The sequence below is a fragment of the Sapajus apella genome, unplaced genomic scaffold, assembly GCF_009761245.1.
Source record: "Sapajus apella isolate SASKATOON/1434 unplaced genomic scaffold, GSC_monkey_1.0 scaffold32, whole genome shotgun sequence".
Taxonomy (NCBI): Eukaryota; Metazoa; Chordata; class Mammalia; order Primates; family Cebidae; genus Sapajus; species Sapajus apella.
Window position 1 is genome coordinate 17,275,916 of NW_022436972.1, and position 11,687 is coordinate 17,287,602.

Consider the following 11,687-nt stretch of genomic DNA (forward strand, 5'->3'; position numbering starts at 1 on the left):
TATGACTGCCCTCTTAATGATGCTTCACATATATCTTGGCACTTAAGAGTTTTCAGAGTGCCTTCCTGTACATTATCTTAATTAATTCTCTTAATTACCTGATGAGATAGGTTGAAAAGTATTCTTATTGCCATTTTCATTAGTTCTACTAAAGTAATATATGTGGAAGACAGAAAAAAAATCCCATAGTAAGAAGTTAAAAAAATTAAAAAGAAAAGTTTACTCTTTCCTCACTTCTCTCTACACCACTTCTCAGAGGTAGTCATTTTCAGCTGTCTCTATCTTTACCTCTTTTGGCATTTATTTCCATAACATTGAATAATATCATTATGTGTCACACTTCTTGATTTATCAGCCTTAGGCAGAATTTATTGATTACTTTCCATGAAAGATGAGAAATTTAGCTTATATTTTCTTTCTCTCTCATTCTAATTCTTGTTCGCTATATATTTATTTTATAGTTATTTCATTAAAAATCTTTATAATATTAAATAACATAGAACTTAATTCTATTTCTTGATGTCTCAACTTTAGAAAATATATATATTAACACCATTTATGGAAGATAGATAAGTTTTACTCTTATACTTTCCATCTCATATCTCCCCTTTTTCTTTTTTCTTTTTTCTTTTTTTTCTACTCAATGAAGAAAAACATTTTTTAACAGTCCAGAGGTCTTTTTTTTTTTTTTTTTTTTTTTTTAAACACCTATTATGCCATGAATTCATAGGGAATAGGTTCCAGCCGCTCAGGCTCCTTCCCATTGGTTCTCACAAAGCGTGCTTCTCTGCGTGGAGCAGGCTGGCGCTTCAGTTGGACCCAGGTACCTTTCTCTTTGGCTTCTTTCTTTTTCTGATCATTTTCCTTCACACGTTTTAGGAAGCTATCTCGGCTCTTAGAGTGCCTGATGTGCTCAATATGCACATTAATTCTCTTGGCAAGAATCTTGCCCTTAACTTGTTTGTTCACAATGATGCCAACAGCATGCTGGGTAACACTGTAGACTCTTCCAGTTTTGCCATGATAACATTTGTGGGGCATTCCTTTTTGAACAGTACCCCCTCCCTTGATGTCTACAATACACCTTTCTTATAGATTCGCATATACGTGGCCAAAGGAACAACTCCATGTTTTCTAAAAGGCCTAGAGAACATGTATCCAGTGCCTCTCCTCTTTCCCTTTGTGTTCGTCATTTTGGCGAATTACTGGAAGACGGAGGTTCCGGCCGAAAGGAAGGCTTTTTTTTTTTTTTTGGAGACAGAGTCTCACTCTGTCACCAGGCGCCAGGCCAGAGTGCAGTGGCGCGACCTCGGCTCACTGCAACCTCCACCTCCCAGGTTCAAGCAATTCTCCTGCCTTAGCATCCCGAGTAGCTGGGATTACAGGCGCGCACCACCATGCCCAGCTAATGTTTTGTATTTTTAGTAGAGACAGGGCTTCACCATGTTGACCAGGATGGTCTCGATCTCTTGACCTCGTGATCCACCCGCCTGGGCCTCCCAAAGTGCTGGGATTATAGGCTTGAGCCACCGCGCCCGGCATATCTCCTCTTTTTCTTTCCAGCTTCTTTCAACTCTACCATTACTTTGATATTAAGGTTTTTAAATTTTGCCTTCTGTCCTATAACTATGATTAATTCTTACATGCTTTTTTAACAAGTTGATTTTACAAACTTAAAACATGCTTATGTTAATGTAATTATGAAATTATTATTTATCATAAGACTAATTAGTGATTCATGGAGGAAATGTATGTTATAACTGAACCTCTGAAATTCCAAGGAGAATATTTAACCATCAAAATCAAATGAGATAAACTTGCTCATGTAATATTGATTGTTCAAAATTATGCTATAATTTGGACCTCTGGATTTCTTATACAGCTTTTTGTTTTTCCTGGAATTTTAAATTGCCTGCCTTTTCTTTTTTATTATAATGAATGCTGTTGTTTCACTTTGCAGTAAGTATTGGCATCTGATAGCTTACAGATGACCAGTTTTCCAAAGAATTACCTTTGGCCTAATGGAAGCTGCCTCACTAGGGAATTTACTCCTTCCCATACAAACCTGCTGCTGGCTGACTCACTGACACGGTGTGCAATAGAGCAGCTTGCCTCAAGATGGGACATGTTTTCTGGTGCAATTTGTGATCCCTAGTGCCCTGTGAAGTCAGAGTACAGCTAATATTCATTTGAGCCATGTTCCTTCTTAGCTTTTTCCCTGCTCTTTATTGTTTCTATCATTCCCCTTTTCCAAAAACCACTTCCTCAATAAATCACTTGTAAAAGAATCTTCTTCTCAAACTGCTAGGGAACCCAACCTAAGGTACTTGTTGACAGATAGAATATTGTGTCTTCATCAAAACACTAATGATTATATTAAATATATGTGTATTATATTTAATAATATATAGATATATTTAATATAGTATTAGTATTAGGACATACATATTAGTGTGTGTGTGTGTGTGTGTGTGTGTGTGTGTGTATATATATATATATATATATTTACCTTCCTGTGTTTTAAAAGGGAAATTGCTTTTTTTTTTTTTGAAACCTGTGATTTCCTGATGAAATTTGTATCAATTGCTCTCTAGGTATAGTATGCATCTAAAATACTGCGATTTCCTTAATTACCTCACTCCTGGGTTAATTTGACACACATATTATATATCTTCCCTTTTTGGGGTTCCTTTTTGTATCAACAATAGGTAAGTGAAATTTCAAGCAATTTTCACAAAAAATTGTGAAATGGGGCAGATTTTCTGAGTCATAACGAGTCTGAAAATCTGTTTACACTAACTTTATGATTTGATAACTCGTCCAAACATACAATTGTAGTATCAAAATAATTTACCCTCATTCCTCAAAAGCAATGCTCTATTGTATTTTAGTTTCTAAGATTGCTGATGGCAAATCAGATATCAGTATGATTCTTTTGAGAGGTGAAATAATCAGATTTTTTTGAGCAGTAAGGTAAGTAGGGAATCTATTATTTTTCCCTGTATGATTTTAGCTTTTTTTACTTTTGGGTTTTCTGAAATTTCATCTATAGGGGCAGTCAGTAACCTCTTTCAATCTGACAACTCCATATTTTCTTCAGCTCTAGGACATTTTCTTCAATTATATCTTTAATTATTAAAGCTCCTGTGTTCTCCTTCCAGTATTCATATTAGATACACAAAATTTATCTTCCATGTTCCTTAACTTCTGTTCTCTTGGTTTTCTTTAAACTTGAAAAAAATGCTCAACTTTCTGGAAGGTTTTTACAATTTTACCTCTATTTTGCTACCCCTCTTTTGAGCTGTTGCTGAATTTTTACACAAATGAAAGAAATCCTTGACTTTCCATTTATATTTATGAATACAGTGCCAGGTCATTATTATGGGGAGCTAGTGTGACTTTCCTCTGCCAGTTCCATTTTTGCCAGCCTCTCTGGGCATGGTTCATAAAGAGGGAGAAAATCTGGTATAGTCATTTCAATAGAGGATGTTTAATTAATTGTGCTTACTGTCATCCCCAGCCCACTACTGCTCTCATAATATGCTAACTCTGGGCTTGCATCAATCCTGAGTCCCAGAGGGAAGAACGATTCCAACTCTTATCTCTACTGCAGTCTTCTGTAAGGGTCCTGGGTTGTGACTTTCTGCCTAAACATGAAGTCATTTTAATGACTTCAGTGCTCACTATTATTATGGATGTGTCCCCTGTTACACACCTTTATTGTTAACCCATGTGATGTTAGTCAGCTCTCCTGAACCAAAGCTCTATCATTACCATTTTATGATTCCTGAAATTTGGGCACAGCTTTGTCAAATGACTATTAAGTGGTGGAACAAGAATATTGGTTTTCTGCTTTCTACTCTAATGGTCTTATCATTTCTCCCCACTTCTTTGTCACCTCATGTTCTCTCAGTCCTATCAGTGCAATTCAATGCAGCTGAGCAGAAATGTTTACAAGCAGAATTTTGAGCATGTACGTTTATCATTAGAGTCAGATGTAAGGAAGGACAATGCATTTGCATTTGCATTGAATATTTTCCATAACTCAGTGTCACTTTTACTCTTATCTTTGGTTTTCATGGAAATGTCAGAGGTAAAAATATTTTGAAACTTTTTAGTTTAAAACCTATTGTAAATCATTTTCAGGAAGGGCTTTAAAATAAATTGGTTGAGTGGAGAATGAAGCATTTTTTTAAAAAATGTCATTGTGACCTATGAACATTGCATTTATTAGTTCCTAGTTTGGTTCCAATTTCTGAAACCTAGTGTTGGGTGGGATGAAGGAAAGACATATAAATGACTTTCATCTGCTGTGGAGTCAAAACATGTACTTTCTTTAACCTCATTTGCACCCACCTGTATTTTCCTTCTCTTTGCCAGTTTTTGTACCCATGAATAATATTTTAAAAGAGAAGCTGAAGCATGGAATTATGGCTGTTGTTTATACACATAGAACTTGTTAAACAAAGTGGCTGAAAATTTCTCACTTTTATTTTCAGAAAACCATAGTTAATATTGCCAGAAAGAAATAGGTGTAAAGAAGGAGTTCCTTTTTACCTGGGAAATCTAAGGGCAGAGAATAACAATTCACTCCTTCAATGAGCAAATATCTATTGAGTAGCTTTTACTATGTTCAGACATTGTTGGAAACTTGGAGTAAAAGCTAAGACAAAATGACGAGCATATCAGAGATTGCCTTTTTCTTCATGGAACAATTAATCTAGTGGGGGAGACAGACATGGATCAAGTGATAGAAATATATGGTAAAATACTGATGGTCCCTAATTTATGATGATTAAACTTATGAATTTTTTACTTTACAATGGTGCTAAAGTGGTAGCCATTCAGTAGACATTGTACTTAGAGTACCCATATAATAATTTTCTTTGTTAGTATCAGTATTCAACAAATTATGTGAGATATTCAACACTTTATTTTAACATTGGCTTTCTGTTAGATAATTTTGTAATATAATATACATTTTCAGAGCACCTTTAAGGCAGGCTAGGCAAAGCTATGAAGTTCAGTAAGTTAGATGTATTCAGTGCATTTTCAACTTATGGTATTTTCAACTTAGGATGGGTTTATCGGGACCTAACCCCACTGTAAGTCTCTAGCTATCATCTGTAATAAACTGGGAGAATTGCCATGAAGGCAAAGTACACGCACAGTACCGCTGACAGCTGGGGGAAGATAGGCATGGAAGGCTTTTCAAGAGGAGGGACATTTGAAATGTATTCTGAAGACTAAGAGAGCAGAGTGGAAGGAGGAGAGAATTTTAGGCAGAGAGAACAGAAGATTTAAGTGTCCCAAGGTAAGAATAGGCATAGTGCTGACTGAAAAAAAGCTGAGGCTGGGCTTGGTGGCTCACGTCTGTAATACCAGTGCTTTGGGAGGCATAGGAAGGAGGATCACCTGAGGCCAGGAGTTCAAGACCATCCTGCACAACATAGTGAGACCCCATCTCTACTGAAAATAATAATAATAATAAAATAGCTGGACATGGCATGTGCCTGAAGTCTTAGCTACTCAGGAGGCTGAGGTGAGATGATCACTTGGGCCTAAAAGTTTGAGGCTGCAATAAGCTATGATCCCACCACCACCACACTACAGCCTGGGTGACAGAGAAAGATGCTGTCTTTAAGAAAAATAATGAAGAGGCTGCAGATGCAGGTAGAATCCAATGTACCAAGGGCTTGAGGGTTTGGGCACTGTGGGGAGGCTCTGAAGGAGAAACCTGATTTAAGTCATGTTCTAACAACATATGTTGTGTGGCGCAAACTGGAGGCCAGCGAGAGAGGAGAACAGGAGGTCAGCCAGAAGGCCATGTTAGCAGCCTAGGTGAAAACAGTAGTAACTTGGACAAAAGTTTTGTAAAGATATAAAGGAAAATGGATGGATTTAAGAAGCAATAAGGAAGTAGAATTTCCAGGGCAGGTGATAGATTAACTTGGAGAGTAAGAAAGAAGGCACTTGATCATCAAAGACATCCTCTCTCACAGGTGGCTGCACACTGGAGGAAACTTACCATTTGTGGGCAAATGGTACTTGAGATGGGTCTGAGAATGGTTCGATCTTATCAATTAGAGATGAGAAAGGCTCTTTAAGGGGAAGGGAAAGATAATGGAATGAAAGAGATAGGAGTAATATAATCCAACGTATAAAACGAAAGTAGAAGAGTAGGATGAAAGGATTAGGGTAGGAGGGAAGAGAGAAATGTGAGCGGTGAGGCAAGAAAGAGAGGTTGGGACTGAATTAGGTGTAAAGATAGGGGTAGGAAAGATAGATGTAGAGCTGTGAATTTATCTGAGAAGGTGATACTATTCTCAACACAGTGAACTCAGGAGATTAACATTAAAAGGAATGGTGCCATGGCTCTAAGGTTTCAAGTCTAGATAGGTAGAAGGGTGATAGCCTGTTACCAACAATAAAGAAGTCATGTTTTTAAGTTAGAGGGGCCGGCAGGACTTTTAAGTAGAAATATTTATCAGGCATTAGAAAATGTATGACTTGAAGTTTAGGACTGAAGATGAGGATTTGGAAGTCATCTTCAAATAGTTAAAGCTGGGCTGGGGCAGGGGCAAAATTGATGAGATCACCAAGGAATTAAGTGTAAGAATTTCAGAAAGCAGACCCAATGCAACAATCTTAGAAAATGTCCTATACAACGGGCATGAAGAAGGGTTGTTGGTGACAGGGGCAGAGAAGAGCCAACAGAAAGGCAGGAAATGAGAAAGGAATGTAGTGTCAGAGAAAGAAGGGTGGCTGAGAGTTGCAGGAGAAACAAAGGTGTTAACAATGATAAATTCCTCACCCTTTGGGTATCAGGTTAATATTGAAAGGTCTGGGGAAAAGTTCCTTAGGCTTGAAGCAAAGAAACAGAAAAGATAGTACCGAAATACTGTAGGACGGAGCTGGGCACAGTGGCTCACGCCTGTAATCCCAGCACTTTGAGAGGCCGAGGTGGGCGGATCACAAAGTCAGGAGATCCAGACCATCCTGGCTAACATGGTGAAACCCCGTCTCTGCTAGAAATACAAAAAATTAGCCGGGCATGGTGGCACGCGCCTGTTGTCCCGGCTACTCGGGAGGCTGAGGCAGGAGAATCTCTTGAATCCGGGAGGCGGAGGTTGCAGTGAGCTGAGATCGTGCTACTGCACTTCAGCCTGGGCGACAGAGTGAGACTCCAACTGAAAAAAAAAAAAAAAAAAGGCCGGGCGCGGTGTCTCACGCCTGTAATCCCAGCACTTTGGGAGGGTGAGGCAGGCAGATCACGAGGTCAAGAGATAGAGACCATCCTGGCCAACACGGTGAAACCCCGTCTCTACTAAAAATACAGAAAAACTAGCCGGGCGTGGTGGCACGCGCCTGTGGTCCCAGCTACTCGGGAGGCTGAGGCGGAAGAATCGCTTTAACCCAAGAGGCAGAGGTTGCAGTGAGCTGAGATTGCGCCGCTGCACTCCAGCCTAGCGACAGATCAAGACTTCGTCTCAAAAGAAAAAAAAAAAGACTGTAGGGAGGGAGGGCAAGGATCAGAGAAGGTGCTCAGGAAATCCTTTTTGAACAAGGAAGGGTGAACAGTGGACCAACCATTACATACCTGGGAAGTTCTTGGCAGTACCCCCAGAGTTTTAATTAATAACTGTGGACCTTCCATTGTTTTCCATTGGACATTCCATGTTTTCCATTTCCATTATTACTAAAGTAATAATGCAGCTGTAATGATTAATTCACTCTTAAGTCTTTTCTGGTCCTGGTTTGATACTCAGCATAGAGTTATCTTAGAAGCCTTCAATCCACTTGCACAGGAACTTCAGAAATTGCTGCAGAAATAACTGGTTGGGCTTCTAGTCTTGGTGCAATGGACACACTGATGTCTGCTCCTTCCTTCCACACAGTCTCCTTGGGTAGCACAGTCAGGAGTCACCAGGTTTCTATGAGAGAAATCATCATTCCATAGCTAAAGATGGGACCAATTACAGTACCTGGCAGGCACCTTTCACTCTTTTGGATGGATTACAGGACCCAAAAGGGACTGTCTGGAAGACATTATGAGATTTCTCTCAGCTTTACAGAGTTTCTGTTGGAATCATATCCAAAGGACAAGGGTGAGTGGCTGGTGGCAATTTGGTGGCTGTATAAGCTGCAAAATGTATATAGCCACCCACATTAGACATATTTATATTTAGCTATATATTATAAATAGAAATATGCAATTGAAATTAAAAGAGTATGGCTCTGCTGTAACACAACCTTCCTACCACTCCTCATCAGAGCACATAGTTACATCAGCAAGCTCTCTAGGAAGGGGCACAGATACGGGAATCAGGAAGACTAGGGTCTAAGTCCCTGTTCTGTACCTACTAATATGGCCCCAATCAAGTTACATCATATTTCTGGGTCTCAGATTCATCATGCAAAAACAGGAAGTACTGTAATTGGACCTGTCTTCAGCTATATACTGATGACTCATGAATCCATGTTTTTGCCCAGATCTCTTTCCTAAGTTCCCTACCCTATGTCCACTTGCTTCCTGGGCCATCTTTATGTAGGTGTTTCACAGGCAACTCAAACTCAATTTTTCTACAGATTATGGCATTTTACCTGCTGAGAGTGGGAAGGGGGGTGGAGCATTCCCTGAATTCAGAATGGAGAGGTCCTTGTTCACCTTATATAAAGCTGAGGCTGTATGGGAAGTAAGGGAGCATCCCTGCTACCCATTCTCCCTGTTGGTGTCTGAAGGGGCTGCTTAGTTATTGACTGCGTACTTTTGAGAAGTTGCCTAATTTCTTTAACCTTGGTTTGCACATTTATACACTCAGGATGTTGGACAGGACCATCTCTAAGGTCTCTTCCAACACTAATGTGATTTTATTTTTTTAAAAATTGAGACGTAGTCTCAGTCTGTTGCCCAAGGTGGAATGCAGTGGGACCTCATCATGGCTCACTACAGCCTCTACTTCCTAGGCTCGAGTTATCCTCCCACCTCAGCCTCCCAAACAGCTGTGACTCCAGGTGCATACCACTGCACCTGGCTAATTTTTTGTAGAAAGGGGTTTTGCTATGTTGCCCAAGCTTGTTTCTAACTCCTGAGCTTAAGCAATTTGCCTGTCTTGGCCTCCCAGATTTGATTTTACTTTGTAGTTACTCCTTTCCTTCTCAAGACTTTTGAGTTTCATTTATTTCTCTCTTGACACCCTTTCCCCTCCTTTCTAAATGTATACGTTGGTGGTCAAAAGAAGGTTGAAAATCTTAGGGAAGCCAGACAAGAATGCATATGTTACCCATATACGTGGAACCTCTATGTATTGACTTCTGTTTTCAACTTAAGCCCATGAAACATAGGCTTAAGTTGATCCTTCAGATATTCTAGGATGTTTTCAAAGTGGCCCAGATTGAACTGGTTTTTAATTTGTAGACATTGGTCTCAGTCACATCATTTTTTGGCAGTTCAATTGTTTTTCTGTCAGAAATATTGGCTCTGATCAGCAACTTTAGCCAAATGTCTTTATGAAGATGCATCATCAAAGGGAAAGAAGTCTATTCAGAGTATCTTTCAAGCCAAATTTCAACAACTTTAGTAAACAGTAAGATTTCCATAGGAAAGAGGTCACCTGATGGCTAAACCTTCCCAAGGTGCCATGTTAGTACATATCTAGGAATTCCTCTGTCAATTGCTGATATGGTGGATTCCTTGTCATTGTTCAAAATTCAGCTCAACTATCATCTTCTTGTAGGATACTGCCTTGACCATCCTAGTTAACCCAGTCCTCCAGCTCTTTAGTCACTTTACCACATCACTGTGTTTCATTGTTATAGCATTTATCACTGCCTGAAATTACAGTGCTCATTTATTTGTTTATTCCATGTCTTTTCCTTTACAAAATGAAAGCTCAATGGAAACTGGAAGTTTATTCATCTTTTTCATTAATATATACCCAGCAATTAGACAAGTGCACACACAAAGTAGGTGCTTGAGTACATACATACCATAGTGAATGAATGAACTTTTGGGTTGTGCAAGAGTTTACTTAATACATTCATCCAACAACCTCAAATGTTAGGTCTCCCAGCTGACTGCTGTGGAAAATGAATGGTTTAATAGCCCTAAGGGTATTAACACTGAACTAGGTGGTCTCTTATGCAATCTGATATTCTCTGCTTTCCAGCCATAGTATATCACTATTAGCTAGGTAATGGTATCTACATGGAAATTATATAGATATATGCACACATTTATCTTTTCTAAAATTCTTACTGCTTGAAATAAATAATAGCCAATAATGCTTTTTTTTTTTTAAAGTAGTTTACTTTTTAAAAAAGCTGAATAATCCTTTCTAAACGGAAATCTTATGAGGAAGCCCAATACATGTGAGACAAAATGAAGTCAACTGAAAGAAGTAAGAATGAGCCAGAAAATGGGGAGGATTTACAGTTTTATCTGCTCCCTGGAAGTAAAATCTTTTTCCTCGTGGCAGCTCCCGAAATAGTTTGATTATTACTGGATTATAATAATACATAGAGGACCCAAGTACAGAACAGGTAACATATGCATTCTTGCCTAGTTTCCCTAAGATTTTTCAACCTTCTTTTCACCACCAACCTATACACTTAGTAAGGAGGGGGACGGGTATCAAGGGAGAGAAATAAACGAAACTCAAATATTACTTATTATTATATAAGTAATATTTTTTGGGTAATTAGTTGGTACTAAGGATTTTACATGTATCATCTTGCCAATTCTCATAACAACCCTATGAAATACACATATTGTTATTGTCTGTATTTGGCAAATAAGGAGACTAAGGTTTAAAGAGCTACTAAAAATAGCGCACTCAATGTCTTTGTGTAGTCATTTTCCAAGAGAGCTGCCAATGATTTTCTCCTTCTGGTGTTAGTACCTTGAGTAGTCCCCTCTCACATTAAATCTGGGGTGGACAGTTGACCAGTAGAACATGGCAGAGTTGATGGTATATAAATTGCAAAGTGAAGCCATAAAGGCATTGAAGCTTCTGCTTTGCTTTCTTGGGTCACTCTGGGGTAAGCTAGTTGCCATGTCATCAGAACACTCAAGTACCCTGTGGAGAGGCCCATGTGAAAGGAAATTAATCTTCCTGCTTCTAACCTCCACCAACTTGTCATGTGAGTAAGCTGCCTTGAATGTAGATCTTCCAACCCCAGTATAATTTTCAGATGACTGCAGCCCTAGCCAACATGTGACTGCAACCTCATGAGAGACCTCGTACCGAAGACCACCCAGCCAAGCTGCTCCTCAAATCTGACCTACAGAAACGGTGGAAGATAAAAAAAAAAGATTGTTACTGTCATAAGCCAGAAAGTTTTGGGGGTGATTTGCTATACAGAATTAGGTAACTAGTTCAGTCTTACAGACAGTTAAATGGTAGAATCAACATTTTTAACCCCAAATGTCATTCTGGAACCTATTCTCTTAACCATGAATGCTCTGTTTCCTTACATTCTCATTTTTAACACAAAGTTAAAAGTTATTCAAGCATCTCATAAACTCCATGTCACAGATGAGAAAACTGAGTCACAGAGAGGTTAAAAATGTAATTGGTGTGGTGGCTCATGCCTATAATCCCAGTACTTTGGAAGACTGAAGTGGGCAGATCACCTGAGTTTAGGAGTTTGAGACCAGCCTGGCCAACATCGTGAAACCCCGTCTC

At 39.0% G+C, this 11,687-nt stretch overlaps 1 pseudogene; it reads right to left on the bottom strand.

Moving 5' to 3' along the window:
* Positions 1-673: 673 nt before the first annotated feature.
* LOC116562190 lies at positions 674-1,224 on the bottom strand (annotated as a pseudogene).
* Between the last annotated feature and the right edge of the window lie 10,463 nt (positions 1,225-11,687).